General features: G+C 40.7%; 1 protein-coding gene across 1 annotated transcript in view; it reads right to left on the bottom strand.

Moving 5' to 3' along the window:
- The window catches only part of znf536 (zinc finger protein 536), a 206,290-nt gene that overhangs the window by 169,811 nt on the left and 14,477 nt on the right, over nucleotides 1-22,002 (bottom strand). The window contains 1 exon segment of the mRNA XM_063882540.1: nucleotides 10,183-10,264. The gene's annotated coding sequence lies outside the window, so the exon portion shown is untranslated.

Below are 22,002 nucleotides of genomic sequence, written 5' to 3' on the forward strand. Positions count from 1 at the left end.
CCCATCTGAAGGAGGATCATAGCATCTCCAAATCCAAAGCCTGCACATGAAAAACCTTTTGATTTATGCTTTCATTTTCTCAGGTGAACTTTTTCATTATTTCAACATAGATCAATTACATATAAAGTATATTTTTGCGTTATTTAAACTTGTAATGCATGACTAAAGACAGTTGAATTTGCACTTTAAAGTGTAATCGGCATTATCTTCAGCACCACGGACAGCCGAAACTAAGAAGCTCTTAATGGCATGCACTTGCACTCGTTCTTGAGTAGTGCTTTGGGAGAAGCATGTAGAAGTTTGAGAGCATTTATAGAAACACTCTCAGTAAAAGTTCTCAACTTCCGAGATCAATCATTATCAGAGAAGCGGGCCCCGCTCTCCATTGAAAGAAAAGTTGATCAGTTAATTAAGAGGATAAAACAAAATGGTTCTGAATGTCAAGGCTACAAACATGGTATATATCATTTATTTTTTAGCAGTATGAATTCAACATTTTGTTAAAAAAAGCTCATTGGTTTACTAGCAAGACAAAGATAAAGAAATTGTCTTTACACTTATAATACAACGGGACCAAGTAGATTGATGGCAAACCATGTGTACTGAAAAAAATGACATTAACTTTGGAAAGGTAAAATGTCAGAATGTCAGTATGACTTGTTCTGAACGGTCTCGAATCTTTAAATCTGGTCAAAGATAAAAAAAATCCCCCTTTCTTACAATTTTAGAACGTGTATTCATATTTGTTCTTTTGTAAGCACTTCCACAAAAGGAAATTGTAGCAGTTACAAATGGGTTAAGCTAAGCATAAACACTGAAAGCAGTCCCAGAAGAAAAGCTAATCGCCTGCTGGTTCTTATATTCTGATACTGATTTCTCCTTTAACTCTCGGCACAAAAGCAAGTAAGTGCATTTCCTAAAATATCCAACTATCCATTCCCCTGAAGAACCTAACCCAAGAGAAAAAAGTACACCGCTTTGCTTTTAAGTATCGCACTGGTAGTGGTAGTCTTTTGCCGAACATGCAAATCAGAACGTATTAAAAACCTACCATGCATGTTCTGTTAAAGGCAACATCCTCACAGGTCTGACTGCTGCTGAGCTCATCCTCAAATCCTGAAGTAATGACACACTTGTCTGAATGGAGCATACAGAACAGAAGGCCTGAGCTATATGCTTATTTCAGTGTGATTGAGGCCTGGCGAGTGCTAATTCTCCTGTGCATGTGTGATGTCCTGCATCCCTAGCCCCCGTGAGGTTTTAATTGCGGGGTCCAGATTGCCGGGTCTGGTTAAGGCCTGGCGACCCCCTACCAGAAGTCACAGCCTCCATTTAGCTTCCAGATCTGATGCAAACGAACACAGGGCCCCCCGTGTTAGCGTGCTAGCACTGGTTGGCAAAAATTCAATTTTCATCCCCCTTTTGTATCCGAGCCTGCTGTCTTGCCCTAACGATGCTCTCTCATCCCCCCACTATCCTCCCCACCACCACCACTTCCCCCAACGTTCCCCTTCTCTTGCCTTCTCCCTTCAACAACAGAACACAGTGGAGTCGTTAGGACCCTCTCTTCATTACTTCAAAAAACCAATCATTAGACACCAGAGTATATACGTAATTAGAAAATCACTTCCTTTGCAATCCCGGCTAAGTAGTTTACATACTGTAATTACAGGGACAAAATCAATTTTTAATCATTTCACTGATTGGGCTCATCAGCTCAGTAGGAACATTGTATCCTGCTTGTTGTGCGAAAGCAACATCTGGGCTAAAACAATTACCCTTTTGTGTTCCAGAGCGGCTCTGAAAATGCCTCGCTGTCACTTCCCCCTGTCGTGGACGCTCTCTTTCTATCTCTATCCGTCTCCAGACGCCTTTTCTCCCTTTGCCGTTTTATTTCATTCTCCCACTCCCTTTTCTTTTTCTCTCCCTCCTGCCCTCTCTTCTTCTTCTGTCTCTGTTTCTCTTTCACTCCCTGCCCTTGACTTGGACATGGAGGATCACATTTAAAGCTTTATAAATCAATACGCTATAATAAGCTGCACTTGACAGAGAGGGGGAGAAAGGAGGGGAGAAGAAACAACAACATATTGCTTTTTTTAACACCTTGTTTTTTTTTCTTCCTCATGCCCCTGTTGTTATAGTCATTTTGTTGTTTTGTTTTCATTTTTGTTGCATTGTTTCCTTTTAGAAAACAGATTGTGTTTGGCCCCGCAGAAATATCACCTTATTACCATGTTTGTTGAAGTGGTGGGGAAATATGACGATTAAAAACGTGTAAAGACAGAAGACGTCTCTTCTCCGTCTCGGTATTGAAGTGAGACATATACATAATCCAGCTTCAAACTGTGTCTTCTGTCCTGGTACGTTTCACCCTTCACCGTCTAATAAAATGCTTTGTATTCTTGTCTGAGAGAGACCCGATCGATCCACATTAGTCTGAACTCTCTCTCTTTCACTTTGAAAACTCAGGAAATCTGATTTCAGAGGGGGGAGGAAAAAAATCGGTTAATGCATCGATCACTCGGGCTGTATGCAAATCACATTTGCCTCTATTTTTTTTGCTGATCAATAGCATTAATTAACGGCTTCGTTTTAACGGCACCCCGCAATCCCGTTAGACACCACTGTCGACCTCAGAAATCATCTCCCCCCCACAACCCGTCCCTCAGTAGCCATGGAAATGAACGGCGCGTGGCAGGGGCCATAAATCAGGAAATCCAATTTGACCATGAGCTCCAGCACTAACAGTAAAATATGAGCGCTAACACAGCACACAGGTAGATCATTCCATATTGGGACAATATTATTTATTTATGAAAAGAAAGTTTACATGAGTGCTTTTTTCAACTTTCTCAACATCATTTGTGAAACTTGGATTGACTTTAGATACTGTGGGAATGTTATGGTGTTCCCTTAAGATTCTAAAGAAAAAGGAAAACCTGATGGGGATGCTGACGCCATCAAGGTTGAGAATTCAAATTCAAAACAGAAAGCTTGTGTTATAAACTCTTGGGTGTGGAATTTGAAAGATGTGCCAGGCAGGGAGGGTCAAGTAAAAGAAAAAGTGACATTGTATGTATTATAGGATCCAAGGTTTGTGAGAGTGTGATCCATGCAAGTTAATATAAACTTGTTATGTCTCAGCCTGTGTTGATTTTGACTAATGTATATTGTAATCTGTTTTGTAAAAATCCCTTAACTCTATGGGGGTACAATACCTAATCAATGAATTATCAACACTGTTTGGATAGAGCAGAAGTTCCCAAACTTTTCCAACCATGAACCACTTTGTACCCAGTAAAAATCCCCCCTAAAAAGATCACTTCCCACTGCAGATACCAACAAAATAGCATCCACCTTGCCAGTGCGCAGCTTATTCTATTCTGCAGACCAGTGATGCTAATCCTAGATTGATGTAGCTAGCCTGATAGCATCCTGCTAGCAGTGATGCTGTTTGTTAACTCAGATGCTGACTTAAAACTGTCCAGGTGCTGTCACCTCTCATCTGTTTTTTGGACCTTGTAGCTATTTAGATATTACACAATTTGCAATAAAAAAGGGTAATATTTAGCTAATTAATGCTATGTCACATCACTAACATATTTAAATATATAAAACAACTATTTTTTTTAAGTCATGTTAATGTGATGTGTGTATGTAATACAAAGTTTGTCAATAATACAATTGAATACAATCTGTGTGTGTGTGTGTGTGTGTGTGTGTGTGTGTGTGTGTGTGTCTGTGTGTGTGTGTGTGTGTGTGCTCTCTGTGCTAACCAGCCTAGCTGTTGCTGCCACGGATGCCAGTGTGTGGGATTAATAATGGACGCTTTTTGAAATTATTATTATTCCCAAAATGCTCTTTTGTGATTTGCTTTGAAGGGCGTACATGTGTGTGTGGGTTTGGGGGGGTCGTTAAGTGAGTAGGGGGAGGTATTTGGTGAAGGGAGTTAGAGAGAGGGGGGGGGGGGGCTTGCTTGCTCATTTGGAGAGCTTTTCCAATTATACAATTAGTCAGGAATGTAGGCCAGCGGCCTCGGTGCTCCTCCTGCTCCCCGACCCTGCTAGCAAGTGCCCTCGCCTCACTTTGTATTTATCAGTTTCTTTCACATTGTCAAGAAATAAAAAAAATAGGAATCAAACAACAGATTTAATATGTAACTGTGGATACAAAGTGGTGTCAGCTCTCTGAGCAGGATGGAGGCTGTGAAGCAGCCAGTGTCCCAGAGGAGCTAAGCTAACAAATGCTGACCCTCTTTGCGAATTGGGTTGCGTGTGAACGGCCATGGCAGCACACTGTGGTGTTAATAGATAAAGTCATGGGGTCGGGCTGCTCTGATCAAATACTGTTTGTTGTGTTGAATGGCTTTTTTGTAAACCCACCACCAGCTCCCAACATGTCCCGGAACCCCACCACGTTGGGAAGAGGAGTGTGTTAGTGGGTTAGGGATTGAACACACACACATTGCTACTTTTGATTCTTCTCTGGGACGGAATGATATGATAAATTGATTTATGATGAAGGACAAATTGTTTTATAATTTGGCCCCTTTTTTCTGATTGTCCCCTCACTCTCGCCTGCCTGTTACCGAGTGTGCCGCGCCGGGTTTAATACGAAGCAACAACAACAGCCAAGTGCCATCTGTTGGCATGCAGATTTTCTGTAATCTCTCTTTACTGATTACAACAATGACTACACGAACCTCTTAAATAATTATCCCACAATGTAAAAAAAAGGAAAAAAAAAAGCAAAATAATTATAATCATTAACTCCCACCAAGTCTGCCACTCCTCCAGCAAATGAAGGCTGTCAGAGAGAGAGAGATAAAGACGGAGGGAGAGAGAGTTTGTCTTCTGCTGTGATGCCAATCATGTCTTATTTATACCAGCGGGGCAGAGCAGCACACAGCAGTGACAATCTTAACCCAACAACACTGGAGAGGAAACGGTGGGAAAATTGACCCCTCTCCACCCACCACCCCTGCACCTTATGTTGTTCTTTTCCTGTCTCCTGAAGAAAAAAATACCCCTAAATGGAGTGCAGGTTAGATTTTGTAGTTTGATACTGGAATAAATGTTTTTAAAATCCTTCTGTCACCATTTTGCTTCAAATTTAACAATTGTGCAGAATTGAATAACTGCACGTTTTTCTGTAACTGTCTGTTCAGATTTTCTTTTCCATTAACTTGCGCTCTTTTTCTTTTCTTCACTTGGGAAAGTTTAGCCACCATGAATCCAAGGTTTTGTGGGCTACACAAATATAAAAATCAATATTCAAAAAGTAGTCCACTGTGTTTCCTGATGGAGAAAGAACAATGTTTGTTGTCCACAGTTCATGTAAAATCGACCCGACTTCTTTCTGTGGACAAATATGAATGAACAAAGTTTGTTTATCTTCCTTAGCAACGATCTGTTTTCCTTAGCAGCGGTCTGTTCGGGGAGAATTAACAACCACTGGAATGTCCAAATCGACCAATCAGAAAAAATAGCTTTGTAATAATGTGTTATAATAATGTATAAATGAATGTTGCTGAGGCATAGTTTAAAGGTCTCCTATTATGCTATATTTGAACATTATAGTGTAGGGTAATATCTATACAATGCATACATTTGTGAAGTGTTTTGCTCAAAATACCAAACAGATCCCCATTGCAGCATGCCTCATCCCCCTCTATTTCAGCCCTGTTCCTGAAGTGCTGATTCTGTGACTGTCGCTTTAAATTTGAACTGAGCTGATGCTGGCCACGCCCCTTTGGAGCGTCATGCAGCTCTCTGTCTGAAGAGAGAAGTTTCTAACGGAGAAGCTCATCTAAATGCTGCTGTGATTAAACCCCATATTATGTTCCAAACCACATCCAGCATTATTTCTGAAACACTTCTCAGTGTTTACCACTAGAACAGAGACATTATATGTATTATATTAACAACAACTCTAAGTCCCTCCTGCAGACATCCTGCTGAACACACAGACACACAGAGGTGCTGCGGAAGGGATTCAGCTTACCGACTGTATATTGGGAACGATAGGTTGGGACGTGTCACATGGGCGGGACGTTGCCAGGAGTTCAATGTAAAGCCAGCCCACATTTCAGTTATGACGTCAAATCTAAAGCAAATCTGGATCAGCTTGTTTCTAACCCCCGTTTTTAGAGATGTGGGTAAGGAGGAAAAGAGAGAGGGTTGTATTTTCTTTGTGAGTGTCCTTACACACCAGGGACACATATTTATATATAAAAGACTTTAAAAAATGCATTTTGCATAATAGGGGACCTTTGAATTGTGAGTAGTAGCAAGTTTAATTGAAAAAAAATCAAATTTTATAAGCTCATCAAATGTTTTGCAAGTAAAATCTTAATATGCAAAGAAATTAAAACTTCCAAATAAATGTATGAATATTTAAAGTTAAGTACAAGATCTAGAAAAGAACAATAATGTATGAATGCACTTTACATCACGGACAGATACGCGTTCATTAGAATCCACAGTTGTTACCCTTTTTTTTTTTAGCAGCAGGTTTTCTGTGTGTGTATCTGCATATAAATCTCTTTCTCGATAAGTCATCTGTGTGTGTGTGTGTGTGTGTGTGTGTGTGTGTGTGTGTGTGTGTGTGTGTGTGTGTGTGTGTGTGTGTGTGTGTGTGTGTGTGTGCGCGACTGCAAGTTTGTGTGTGAGCGCTTTGTGTGAGAAATGGTGTGAGAATACGTCAAAGGGAGCATGTGTTAGCTCTGCTTCCAATATGAGGGAAATCTGTGCCACATACCTCCGATGTGACACAAGCCAAAACGACATGACTCACCCATGCTATATTTGATTAATAAAACTACAGCTGGCAAAATGTGTTTCAAAACAGCAGATCATTACCAAGACTCGAGAAAAGCAGCATCATATTTAATTATTCAGGTATGTAGACAAAATATTGGTGGAACGTCTTAAAAAATTAATGTTACATTTGTAGTTAAATATGTCCCTTTAGTGAGGCAGGTGATAATTAAGATGGCCTTGGCGTGTCCTGAAGAGGACCTCTGCCATTTATCTGCTGCTCTGATTCTTATAATAAATGTTATAACGTGAATTTCCCAGCTTCAAGAGAAAAGGTTTCCATTGATTAGCACTTTACAAGCAATCCATTTTTACAAACCGGCTTGACCCGCTTGTCTCTTTCTCAGGAAGCCAACTCTCAGGACGACGGTCTATTACAAATTAAAAGAATATAGGGATTGGATGAGTAATTATTGGAAAGAGAGGAAGATGTTGAGACATTCAAGGAGAGCGAAGACGAATGCGAGGTACCTTAGTCTAATTCCTGACGACGACCACAATGGCGATGATGATGACACACTGATTACAAACAACTGGGTGGGATGAGGCATCATAACCCCACAAAGCAGACATATCCCTCACTTGTACTTGTCATATGATATGCCATCAGTCACTGACACACACACACACACGTACAGTACACACACTCTAACGGCCCATCACCATGAGAGATGGGGTGGCCACGCTCCTCTAGCTCCAGGAATAATGGCTTGCACCTGTTAACCATGTCACCTCTGTTTGCTAATTGTCTCCTTGAGCTACATAGAGGGGAATTGACAGCGTTGTGGTTTCTTGACAGGTGATGTGTGTGTGTGTGTGTGGGGGAGGTGGGGGGGAGAACTTTTAGTTATTTTTAGTCGATACCTGATGTAGAAAATTGGAACCAAATGTATTTAACTTGCAGCAGCTCGGCGGCTACTTCAATTGGATGACATAGGGTTTACTTGGTGTTGATTTTTGTTAATGGATATTTGTACTAAATTACTGAAATGCACATTAAGTTGTTTTATTGTACCTGTTGTTTTCATAAATCTTCATAAAGAGAACCGTTCTGTAATATCTCTTAAATGTTTCATGCTGCTACTTGTGAAGTGAAGACTAAATTGAATGACTTCACACATATATAAAATATCCATTCCCATTTTTGGGTGTTGATAAATCTTTATTATATTGACTCAATTATATTCCTAAAATGTATATTAAGTTGATACATGTATGCGTTTTTTTGGGCAAAACAGAAATAGTTAAACATGTTAAACTTTTGATTTTTAAATACATTCTCAGACATTTGTGAGCTTTGCATGTCCAAATCAGGCAGGGGCACCACACTAGTCTTTAATGAATGTCAAATTAATATTTAAGGATAATCATCTCAATAGTTCTGCATCGGGACCTTTAGTATTTGGAGCAAGTAGCTTGTGAGAATAAGGTTGTAAAACTAAGTAGGCCGCATCTGTTATTTCAATGTGTCAGATGCGGTTAATCGTTTCATATATACTACTTTTCCGATTATTTTATGGTGGTAACATGTTGTGAACATTATTAAGGCTTCCCCCAAAAATGTAGTATTGCAATTTCAGTATTTATTTTGTTGGTTTTTTTTCTGAAATGTATTTACTTAAACATATTGAATGCTTAACTTCTAGGGGGAAAATTCTCATACAGAAAGGCAAATTTGAAATGTGGCATGTATTCCATAAAAGTATCCCTTACCCTGACTAGCACTAGCAGAAGTGATATGATTCAGAGGTGTCTATTTACGTGTCAGATTGGGACATTGCCAACATATCCTGCAGGTCTTTCTGCTACCAGAAGTGCAAACCTATATGGCCTGACAGTCAAGATAAAAACATCCTCAACTAGAGTGCTCTTATTGCAGTTTTTGTCGAATCACTTTCTTTTTTTACAGAATTTTTGGGCAACCAGTGCCTTTAATACAGTGACAGTGCAGTTCAGAAACGGGGAGACAGAGGGGAAGACGCGCGGCAAAGGGATTCAAACCCGGGTCCACGGCATGGGGATCAAACCCCAGTATATGGCCACCTGCCTTATCCACTGAGCTATATGAGGGCTTCAAATTACTTTCCTGTACTACCTAGTGTTGCACGGTGCACCGATACTAGAAAGGTATCGCGATACCCTCTCATGCACGCTCTAGCTGTCATATCATGTGACAAAACGAGAGCATGGCTACAAGAGTGCTATTGCCGATGCGCCTCGGCGTGTTTACAAAAAAGATGCAAGAAACGAAATTTGGAAGTATTTTGGTTACATCTCTGCTGACAGAGAACATGCAGCTCTACATGATCACCGCCGCAGCTTGGACCATTGTGACGGGACCGGTGCGCGTAGCAAAACACGTACTTCAAGTTAAAGACCTAACACACTTAACTATCTTATCTACATCTGGAACTAGCTAAACTAGTGATAAATATTTTATTATTCACTGTCGGGTCACTCATTACTGGATCATTCAGCTGCACGAGACGGATACGACTGGCTGTCAGGAGAGGGAGAGAGGGAGAGGGGAAAAGAGAGCACTCCATTTATTTGTGTTATTATCCAAAGTTAATGTAAACTTTTGAATAATGAAGTTCATCTACTATAACTAGTTTGTTTGACATATAAAGCATAATAATGACATTTAAGACGGTTTCCCCTTTTTTAAGAAAAGTATCGAAACAGTATCGAAATCGCAATTCTTGACTTGGTATCGGTATCGAAACTAAAATGTTGGTGTTGTGACAACACTAGCCCTAACATGATGAATACATGCTGGAATGAACTTGTTAGCTTAGCATTGGTTCTTGTGACATGACTACTCCACTTGCAAAGTACAGTTTATGACATTCAGTTACCCATGCAAGTGAAGAGTCAGTGGGCAGCTGAGGTGAATGGCAAATGGGCGTCTACAATTCAGAAGGGCAGTGGTCTGATCCCCAGCCTAAGCCCTGCAGTCAACAAGTGTTTTTTGTCAAGATACTTTAGCCTAAATAGCTCCCGTAGGTCTACGATATGAGGTGAGGGTTAGTTTATGCAAGTTTCTTGTTGCTAGAAGGTTGCCCATTCATTTGATCTGGCCTCAAAAAATTATGATTATTGACAAAGATTACTCTCTTTAATGACTTCCATGTACTCCAGGGTGAGCCACTGACCCACCAACCGATCTTGTAATGGGAAGCTAACAGGTTGCAAATGTGTAAGTATTGCAACTGAGAAGCATAGCACTGCTAAACAAGTGCACGCTCAATTGACTTTCCCCCGGATAAACAAAGATTGAAATGAAAATAAAAGTGTGTGTTATCGTGACAGACACCTTTAATATCCTCCCCCTTTTCTCTGTGATCAATCGGTGTGATCGTACCTGTGTGAATGCCGCTGCTCCAATGAACGCCGGATGTCAGGGAAAGCGCCGACAGCTCCACAGAAGGTGGGACGACAAGAGGCTGTAAACAAAGCACACAGACCAGGAAATTCACAGTCAGCCACATTCAAACTTGACAAGTTTTCAACACTGGCGACAGAAGAGAAATAACCAACCCCCCCCCCACATCTTTATTTTTCCTCACGACTTCCTGTGAGGATGTGATGTCATTTTCACATCCAACCGTGATTGCTCATTTTCTTGGTATTATAACTTGCATCTTGACATTTTAATATCCAGTTGAAGACAAGGGGAATAACATACTTAGATGTCCGAGGTTTATAATTTGTAAGCTAAGAACCATCTTTGTTCTCAGAAAACGGAACAGTGAGAGGAGCTTTTTGCAGAACAGCAAAGGATGTTATCTGATCCAGCCTTGAAGCCCCGCCGCTTAAAGCCAGAAAAATAATCAAGCCGACTCAAAGTATGCAAAGTAAAAAGAGTGTTGCTCCCTTTTAAAGTAGCATGTAACTCGGTGAGTGGCATTTAAACTGAGGCCTCACTGAGAGACTTTGAGAAACGAACTGCAACTAGCTTAGACTTTAACACAATTTATGAAATGAAACATGATATATTTCCTACACTTTGCACAGAGATTAATAAAAAAAAATAAAAACGAAGAGAGTTGTATACTCTGTCCAAAAAGCAATGTGATCCCTTACCAAGCATCTGCCTAAATTGATTCTGATTTTACATTCTTATTTTTTGTGACATTTGCTTTGATGGTAATCAAGAAGGTTTTGGTTTTGTCTGTTTACCTTCAATTTTTATTTTAAATCGTCAACACTGTTGCTTTTTCCTAAAGATCACCTGTCATAGCTTGAGGGATATAGTCCTTTATTTCCATTACTTTCTGTAACCCTTACCCTAACCCTAACCCTCATTTCTGTAACTCATCAGTGCTGCACATTATTATTTCAAATATTCAATGGCAAAGATGCATGAGTCCAACAAACTCTCATGGCTATTCTGGATGTGGAGAAGCAGCCAGGCGTGGAGAAACTGGCTCAGTCCTAAAACAGGGGGAGGTGGGGTGGGGGGGAGCACAGATGTGGAGGGTCTGCAGGAGGGCCACCCATATCTACCCACCACTACTGTTTCAATGAAGCATCAAGACTAAAAAAAACTCCCATTCAGGGAACACACAAACACACGCTCGCACACAAAGCCACGACATTGCCTTAAGTCACAATCTAAATTGGCTCCCAAGGGCACACTGACTACCTTGTTCACCAAAGGCATTGTGTATGTTTTCTGAGTGCTTAGCATATGCTGCTGTAACCTGAGATCTCTCTCTTTCCTCGCTCACTCTCTCTCCCTTGAACGCACACACACATGTACACAAACACACGATGTTGCTAGAAGTTGCTCCGTTTTCTCCTTTTACCCATTTCCCATCAGGCCTTTAATTAAATTCAAAATAGTTCACATCTACCTATCAAACCGTGTTGCACCAGCCGCCCACCAGACAAACAAACCTCGACAGAGACACAAATATAAAGTGTTTTTTTTTTTAAGGGAGGGGGGGGTGACAGGAGAAAGTCAAGTATTTCTTCCCAGATCACAAGCAATGAGGAATGTCACATCTGCTTCTCGGGCTGCCATATCACATTGTAATAAAGATGTATGAAAGGTAAACACACAGATTTTCACTGTCAAAGATAATAATGTATCAGGTTGATTTTCTGGACTCTGCCACTGGTTGTTATGCCTTGAAAAATTTGTTTTCAAAATGTTACTTTATTGCTTGTTTCATGATCAAAAGTCAATACACAGTCACGAAAATAGCTCGCAAGCTACGTTGAAAGGAAGATAAAGCAGGTGATTGTTGTTCCAGAGGAAAAAGCAAAAAAGCTACTGACACTTGATCGAATCTGCTACATGTGTGATTTGATATGAAGGCACACTGCCGGGTAATGAAAATAGCTAACATTTTAAGACAGTCTAACCTTTCCTGTGTTTACCTTATTAAACAGTGTGTACCTTAACTGCTAGTGCAATACACATAGGGGGGAAACAATGTGTATAAAGGCGGCAGTGTTTAAGCAGGCGAACAGTAAAGTAATAGGCAAGAGCAGTGAAGTGTTGATTCTACAAAGGATGCGGGGGAAAAATTGCACCTTATTGCACACACACATCCATATAAGCATGCACACACACATTCTCTTCCCCTCCTCAATATACTCCCACAACACGGCCGGCTGCCTGGCAGCCGAAGTTAACATTTTCAGAGAAAATATTCCTTGCCTCCAATAGTCCGATGTAATTCATTTTCCATCTCTGTTCATTAATCATTGTTAAAATTAGTGATCCATTTCTTCCACTCTGCCATCTGCACTCAGCTTCCTAACAAACATGACACCTCAGCGCATAATAAAAGCTGACAGCTACGAGGAGGCCTTTCCAAATAGCTTTCTGCATATGTGCACCTCCACGACTTGATGCCGTTGTCAGACAAACGTGGATTATTTAGACCGCTGGATGGAGAGAGTACACGCACATGTGCACGCACAAACACACTTGGACATATATGTACATTAGACGAGTGTGTGTCCTGAGACCACAGCACAGGCACAACAATCACACACAAATAATCTCAGAAGTCACATGCACACACTTTGACGCACATACACAAAACAACAGATGTGCCTAATCTTGAATGGAATGTGCTAAAATCCTGATAAGGAAAATCTCCCTCATGCTTCTCAGCAAAGGGGAAAAGTGTGGAAAATTAGGGAAAGGGAGGCATACAAAATATGAGCAATCGTGAGACCAAAAGAAACAAATAGAGGGAGAGAAGCCCTCAAAAGTTTTTAAGTATCCTGTTCACTAAACCTACACGGATTCTGCTTCAACCTCAGCTGGAGCAGCGTTGTACTTTTCCACGAGCATTTCCAGCAGCTGTGTGTATTTGTTGTTGTGCTGTACATCAGCTCCATCCTGATGTTAACCCTAACGCTGAGAGCTAATTCGGCTGAGAGGCAAGACAGTGTGTGATAGAAAAGAGAGACACAGGGCCAGACGATGCCTCCGTCAGGTCAGCCAGGCCTCATAAACAGCCCTCTGATTCACGTAAAAATACCTTGATGGAAAGCTATACGCTCCACAGATGCCCCTGCACAGTCCCAAGATTCCGATTTAGGTGCTTAAAAAGAAGAAGGCTTAGTACACTGGAATTGTAGTCTATTTATTGCACACAGACTCAGTTTAATGAAGCAAGGATTGACTCTAATAGCTGTGAATTCAGCTGCATTTCTTGGAGGAAAGAGTAATATTAAACAGGCTGTTTTTATACACTGTTTGCAGCTATAGCTAGGAAAAGTAAGCACTGATATATCTGTGTATAATCCCAGGGTTGGGACGGTTAATTTAAAAATGTATTCCGTTAAGAGCGGGAAATGATACGTGTTGCTTGACATTCATAGGATAAATCATGAAGAGGTATCATATGATAATAAAGTGAAATATTTGCAATTAGTTATGATCACAAGTCTTTTTTATTCCATCACTGAATTGCCTTTCCACAGCCATATTCAAATCATCAAACATACTTTAAAAATCACCTAGAAAACATTTCAAATGCCACTTCAAATGGCCACTCTCCCTCTCTCACACACACACACACACACACACACACACACACACACACACACACACACACACACACACACACACACACACACACATGCAGAGCTTCCTCACAGTACCTTCCCCTCGTCTCTTGTTAACACCCACCCAAACTGTCTTTTCTCACATCCACACACATATGCACGATATCACAGATACGCACAAATGTCCACATGTACACACTTAAGCCTGGACGACCCTATGCTGCTGTAGTCCTCTGATTCTTTTCTGTAGACACACACACGCACACACGATCAGGATCCCTCCCTGGCGAGGTGTGTGTGTGTCTCTGCCCGAGGCACAGCACATTAATCTATATAATGCCCTCAAAGAGAAGGCTTTTTCACACCGCTAACTGCCAAGGACTACGAGGGGCAGCGGCTGAGCCATGATTCAGCTGTTAGCCCAACTGGCGTCCCGGCACACACTCTCACGTGCGCGAATGCACGCACATACGCACGCACGCACGCACACACACACACACACACACACACACACACACACACAATATGTTAGCAACATACACCCTTCGCTGGCAAGAAAGACAACGCGACACCTTTGTGTGCTCACACACTCACAATCAACACTAGAGCTGGGTATCTAACCTCCATTTTTAAAGATGTGTGAAAAAGTGTTAATATCTGAAAATTATGACTGCTCAGATTCATTCTCTTCTTCCGTATTACTTATTCAAATTTGAAAATTGAAGACAAAGTACAGTTGTATGAATAAGGACAATTTAATAATTGAGGAGTTTATCTTCTTTGGTTATATAAAACCATATTGTTTGGCAGGAAAATCATGTTTCTGTCGCTTAATATACATATTATAAGTATTCTTTGTATATAAAGTCATGTATCAACACTGAGTTTATACAGAGATGTGTATTGGTCCCAATACTTTTTTGGGCAAAAGAAAAAGTGTCGAAAAAGTATAGAAAACTGAAATATAGTCATACGTTTAACTTTGCTTTAACTATTCCTAATCAGATATTTTAAACATGCACATTTTGGATCATATTATATTAAAGCAAAGTTGTTATTTAGTTGCGTGTGTAGGAACAATTGAACAATTGACAAAGAAACTACTGGTTATCTAAATCAGTGTTTTTATTATATTTAAGTAAGTTGTCATTAAAGCATTATTTTTGCAACTATTATGTTGGCATTGATGTTTCCTGTATCAGTTAAAGGCCCATGATTGTGATGACGTCAAAAAACTGTGCACACTTGCTGCAAAAGTCAAGAGAATCTCCAGATTTTACCAGAGAAATTCACACAGCGCATAAAAGCTGTTTTCTACAGTGGCTCGTTCACCCTGAGCAGACACCACAGAAGAAGACAGTTTACTGATGTTACCTTGCAGGATCTCTGGGCTTCATTGGCCTCATATTTCACACTGCAACCTCTTGCCAGTGTGCGAAGTTTGCCCAGTGCAGATTTAATATTCATTTGTTGCTTCGGAGGGCCACAAAACAGACAGCCCAGAGCGGTGATTGGAGGGCCAGTGCTCAGAGACAGACGGCGAGCAGAAGAGCAGCTAAATCATCTTGACATTCACCGAGAAGTAGCCACACAGAAAGCTACTGCTGCCGTTAGTCCTCCCATCGACTAATTTGGTTCTACTTAACCCCTAAACACCCCGCGTGTGAACACACACACACTCACAGGAGTGGATGCAAAGGCAAATACAGGCTGAGTGAGCGCGCGCCCCAGGGTGACACGTTTAATTCCAGGTTCTCTGCGCATCTGAATTACAGCGGGCTGATGAGGGACAGAGGGCCGGGCCCCTCCGGACTGATTAGCATCATTTAAGAAAGCCTTCCCTTTTTTTCGGCCCGCTTCAGTGACCTCTCTTTCCCTCTCTATCACTGTCCGCCACTCGGCCCGGGCGACTCACCCACCTCCCTGCCTACAATATGGGTGGTATCCCCCGCCAGCACAAGTCAAAATGCAGAGGTGGGAGAATAACTCCTGAAATGTCGTCTTTAATTAAATGTATTGTGACAACAAGTGTCACATAACTGTATTAGGTTATTGGAAAGCAATACTATTAAGTTTAAATAACAAAGGTTCAACTTAATATTATTGCTTTCAACTAACCTAATAGTTTCAGTTTCAGTTTTTTCAGTGTACTTAAGTAAAAGTAGAAGTACTCAGGTCTTATTATTAAGTAAAAGTAGAAGTACCAGTGTGTAGAAATACTCTGTTACAGTAAAAGTAGAAAAAGTATTCTCATCCAAAATTACTTCAAATAGTGACAGTAAAAGTAGTCATTGTTTGATATGTTTTATAATGATTGATCATTAAAGTGTTCTCAGAGCTGGTAAAGGTGCAGCAGTTTGAATGGCTTTGTATACTGCAGGGTAGCTGCTGGATTTACTGCAGGTGAACTAAAGTCTGATTTAAGGGCTGATCATATTTACCATCATTAATCCAAATCTGTAAAGTAACTGAAGGGATTAAATAAATGTAGAGGAGTAAAAGTACACTATTTACCTCTGAATTGTAGTGGGGTAGAAGTAGAAAGAAAATTAAATACTCAAGTAAAGTACCTAAAAATGTTACTAGAGAACAGTACTCTAGTAAATGTACTTAGTTACTTTGCACCACTGTCAATATGGAGCGCACTCTTTCACATATAACAGGAGAATGAGTGACTGTGTCTCTGGGGCTTCTTTTTTTTTTATTCCTGCAATACTTGTTAGCTTTAGCTGTTCCGAAAGTGTGGACACAACTATAACGCACATATACGTCAGGCGCCATATGATGCAGTTTTTTTTTTTGCCGCGTGTAGAGTAAATAAGACTGAGTCTGTTTTATTTGCGCATATTTCCCCCCTTCTAAATTATATAAGCCTTGCACATGGCTTAAAATTTTGTAAAGCTTTTCTCAAAATCCTACTTATGGTTGCCATTCTGTGCCAAAAAGTTCATCTGGCCTGTAAATTTAAGCATGGATTACAAATATTCAAATCATGAGCTTACTGTTCAAATAAACATTTCCAACAGGGAGGGGAAAAGTTGCAAGGCATACACTTTCAGCATAATTCCTCCTCTGGCACCTCCCCTCCCCTCGCTCCTAATAAAACAACCACAAAAAAAAAAAGCAGGGAAGAGAAAGGGGTTGGTTAAGGGCGGGCAAGGGGGGGGAAACAGACAAGAAATGCAAAAACAAAAGACAGAGTTAAAAGTTTCTTCATTTACCGTGCGGCTGGATAAACAGCGTTGATGAAATATGTAATTAATATAATTGTAACCACCTATGCAATTACAGTGAGCCGGGTGGCCCCGTACACCCTGCCATAGGACAATAGGGCACCTTATTACAGTTTTAAAAGGGGGAGGGAGGGAAAGAAGGGGGGTGAATAAAGGGGGGAGGCTTAAGCTGGTCAGCTGCTCACCACATGGTAGAAATAATAAGGACTGAAGTCAAAATCATTTCAGCTTTAGCTTTAGCTTCGCTGATCACCGGACAATACAAATACCTGACAAACTGCTGGGCATCCTGGGAATTTTGAGGCATATCATGTATGATATTCATTCATGAGACAAATCTGCATTGGTGGAGGAGGAATTTGTCTTTTTTAAAGTAAAAATAGCAATGCCACACTGTTAAAATACTCTATTCCATGTAAGAGTCCTGTTGAATGCAAGTAAAAGTGTTCAAAATGCATCAACAGTTAATGCACTAGTTGAATAACAGTGACCCTTGTTAATGGTACACTATCATATATTATATTACTAAATTATTATGGCTTGCACATTAATGTTTAAGTAGCATTTTATTGTTGTGGTCGGTCAAGCACTTTATATTCTGTTGGGTGGTTTAATCTGCACCACTGCATTCCGTTTTACAAGTGGAACAAGTGTTCTACTGCAACAGGCCTAGTTCATCGCTAGCTGCTAAAGAACAAGGTTTTTTTTCACAAAGTTTTCAGCTACAACGGATTTGCTAAAAAAAAAAAGCATTTTACTTCCACTTAGCTAATAGGGTTTGAACTGTTTGTATTAACAGTTTGGAGAAATTGCTCAACCAATGAACATCAACCTTTCTTTGGAGATACATGGTTCCAATACTAAGTCAACCACAACATGTGTCTCAAACAGTTGATGAGTAACATGCATTTTGTAATATTGTGGACTAAAAGTGTGGTAAAATGCACATATCCAGGTACAAATTGCTCAAATCCGTACTTAACTTGCTAAACTTAGTCGCGCTCCACCACTGGTTATGTCTAACATGACCTCATCCGAACCATTTAGACTTCTATTTGAATATTTTATTGACCTGCTGCTTCCCACTAACCTGCAAACACCATCTGCAGCCACCGAACAAGCTCAGAATAAAAGCAGTCCTGGCCCCCATGCATGCATACGCAGCTACAATTTATGGATGAGGACAAATCTAGCATCGGTATAGACAAACACGTTGTCACCTGGGTAAAGACAAGTCCAAATTTGGGTTAAGGTGCAGGCTGCTACCCGGGGCAGGCTCAAGCTGACAGCCGGTGTTATCCCAGGGATTAAAATAGCCTCTTCTCTGCTACCCGCCCCTGCCCAGCATTACAGTCTTCCACATTTGCAAAATTGCAAACAGATGCAACTCAAGTACCTGCAAATAATCTGCCAAGACCAATTTCAAAAGGGAGATTTCAGAATATGTGGGAGTCATTAGAGGGAGTATTATTTCAGCGATGAGCGCAAGAGGGCCAGCCGTGGATCACCCAACCAGATGGGTTCTGCTGCCTTTTATTCGGGAAGAAAGAAGCCGACGTGTTCTTCATCTCCCCCCTCGTTCCCCTCAAATGAAGATATATAACTTGTATGAAACAATTACGGTGGAATATTGGAAGTTTCAGAAGCAACCAAAGAATGTCAAATATCCTTTCGAGTTTCTCAAAACAATCTTTTCATCTTCTTTCCCAGTGAGGATGCTTCGGGATGGTGGGTGTGGGTGGGGGGGTTCTCGATGTAAACGAGGATACAGACGCAGAGATCTGAGGCTCGTATTGTTTTGTATCGAGTGTTAAATATAAAAAAGAATTAAAAGGTAGACGCCTTAAAAGGGGGGCCTGTGGCGTATGTAAATGAAATATGTTTCAGAGCCATAATTTGCGACTGCTGCTGTTGTTATTTTTCAGATGCTTATCTGAAGTTTTTCTGGTCGCTTCAGTGGCGCTTTAAAGCCAACGCACAACAAAGCGCTAACCAATTAAAGACGATTTTAACACGAAGAACTGCGGCAAACTTCATTAGAGTCTCCATCTACCCGCTGACAAAAAAGCCTATCAGAACGCATCTTCTTAAGCGCCGGGTAATGAATAATGTATAATCAAAACACACATTTTTCTTTATTTTCTCACACTAGCCATTCACAACATGCGCCAGCCCTTATAACAAATGAAATGTTTATATCAAATGGAATTTGATTAGGTGACTGGTTATTATTGCTCGTAGGGAAGCAGAATAACAATCTGAGGCACTTTAAAAAATGATCAAAATCGCCAAGCCCTTGAAACAATACACATTCAATCAAATTCTTCATAATTGTAACAGTAGGAAGCATTTTAGGCATTCCACCCACAACAAACAGGCTTTGTTCTCCTGTTATGAGAGGCAGCGAGGGGACACAATCAAGTGCGTGAGAAAGCCAGGATTTCAAGCAATTCCTCCCCTCTTTCTCTCTTTCTATAACCCCCACCAATCCCTTTTTTTTTTTTTTTTTTCAGGGTCGCCCATATTATTTGCTTCCTGTCTCATTGTAGCCGGCAAAAAGAGAATTTGGTAATTGAGTGGTACAGAACATGTGCCCTCCCTGCTCGCAGATGACAGATGGATTATAAAAACTTCAAAGGCGAGCATTTGGAGCACCAGGGGAGAGATGCTAGGTATTTGAACTATCACTCTTTACCCAGGAGACAATGACTGCCTGACATCGTGCATACATCAAGGAATAGTGCAACGGCACAGACATAATCCAACACACACACACACACACACACACACACACACACACACACACACACACACACACACACACACACACACACACACATACACACACACACACACACACACACACACACACCCTTCCCTTCACTTCTTTTCCATCTCTCCCTTATCCCCTCCCTGTGCTATATATTTAACATCCTGTTCTGAGCAAGTTTGCACGCCGCCAAGCTCGGGAACATTAACAAGTAGGAGGTAACACGGAGGAAGAGGAGGGAGGAGGCAGTGGAAGGGGAAGTTATCGTATCTTCTTGACTTGTCACCTTTGTGGGCTTAAATAATATACCTTTCGGGTTGGGGTCTCATCTGACCAATTTAGTGGTTTCATCAATGATAAATACTGTGTTTTAAATTTGATTGCTTCAAGGCATTATGATATCCTCCAAATTTGAACATATAAACTTACTGATCATCACTTTTGTTTAATTTTGAGTAGTTTAGTCAACTTTGTTACACCTATGACCGCCAAAGGAAATGAATGGGTAACCCAAGATTATGGTTTTAAGATGATTGTTTGCCATGGACGTGTACTTATTTATCTTTCACTTTTAATCCAACACTGGTAATGTGTAGTTTTCTTCACTATATCTGCCTATTCTTTATTAATGCATGTCTTTTTTTTACCTGCTCTACCACTTTGTGCTGTAACTGGTCATGTACACTGTACACTGTGGGACTAATACAGGAATCCAGATTGTTTATTGTGATCCACCACAAATCAACAACATGTTGATTTTAGAATACATTTTCAGTGTGTATTCTTTGTATATTCACTGTTTTTCGTGTAAACCAGTGGTCTGAATCATTGTTTACAGCTTTTAAAGGGGGTTAAACAACATTGGGCGATGATAAATGGTTTATGTGTTAATGTAAGAGCAGTTAAAACAGACAAGTACAATTTGACCGGGAACAGCAAAGTAAAGGGAGGGAAACGAACACAACAAGCGGGTTAAAGTACAGCCAGATTAACAGGCCTTGAGGAAAACTATAAGCACTACTGTACTGTAAGAGAAGAAGAGAATGGTGGGCGGCGACGCCTGTAATCATCTTATAAGCATGATTTATGAAAAAGGCCATCTGCTTTGCCTTACTTAAGCACGGAGGCAACCTTTAATAATATAGGGACATGAGGAAGGGGGGGGAGTACAAAGGGGAGGAGGGGGGTTTGAAACAATGACACACACAAACACACACTCCCACAATGATTCCGACAAGCCGATGAACTAAATTCTTCTTCCTGTCTCTGCTCCTCTCCAGCATCCAGACATTAGTTTGGATGGCAGCTAATCACCGCTGACCTTTTCCCTGTCACCCTGTTTAACCCCGGCCCCTCCCCTTGACCCTGAAGGAATTAGCAGCCTCACTGTAACACACACACACACACACACACACACACACACACACACACACACACACACACACACACACACACACACACACACACACACACACACAGACACACACACAACTTCTTTTCAGACATAAGAAAAAAGTATCTACACTTCGTGACACGAGGAGTTTACTACTTCAGATTGAATGACTGCGTCGAGTCAACTTGAAATAAATCTTATATGTTTCTTACATGATGTGTTTGGTCTATAAAATGGACACAATTGCAAAAAATTACAATCACAAGTAAAACCGCTGCTGCTCCTCTAAACACCAAAAGAAACTTCAAAAGAATAACAAAACAATTCTGTATTAAAAAGCACTTAATTATATTTTAAAGCAGATGCATTTTCTGAATCAATTAATCAACTATTTGACTCAGCTTTAATTAGTTAAACATCTCAATAACCATATCCAAAGTCATAGCAATATATTCTCACATTGAAGAAACTAAACCCAGCACCTGTGTGATATTTTAAATCAATCAATCCTTATTATTGTTGCCGCTCAATCAATCACATCAGTGTGAGTTCAAACCCTTGGCCTGTTGAATTCCTTAATTCTACGCTTAGATTCCAACACATCCCATGGAATTTGAAAGCACGAACACACAGAACCCAGCTCAAGGATACCATAACACATTTCATATATGACGAACAAGAGCGTCTCGGAGCGCTGATTGGCATTCATGCCCCAGCAGCTGCCCTTTGACCTCACTGTGACCTGGAAAGGGC

This window comes from Eleginops maclovinus, chromosome 4 (genome assembly GCF_036324505.1).
Source record: "Eleginops maclovinus isolate JMC-PN-2008 ecotype Puerto Natales chromosome 4, JC_Emac_rtc_rv5, whole genome shotgun sequence".
Taxonomy (NCBI): domain Eukaryota; kingdom Metazoa; phylum Chordata; class Actinopteri; order Perciformes; family Eleginopidae; genus Eleginops; species Eleginops maclovinus.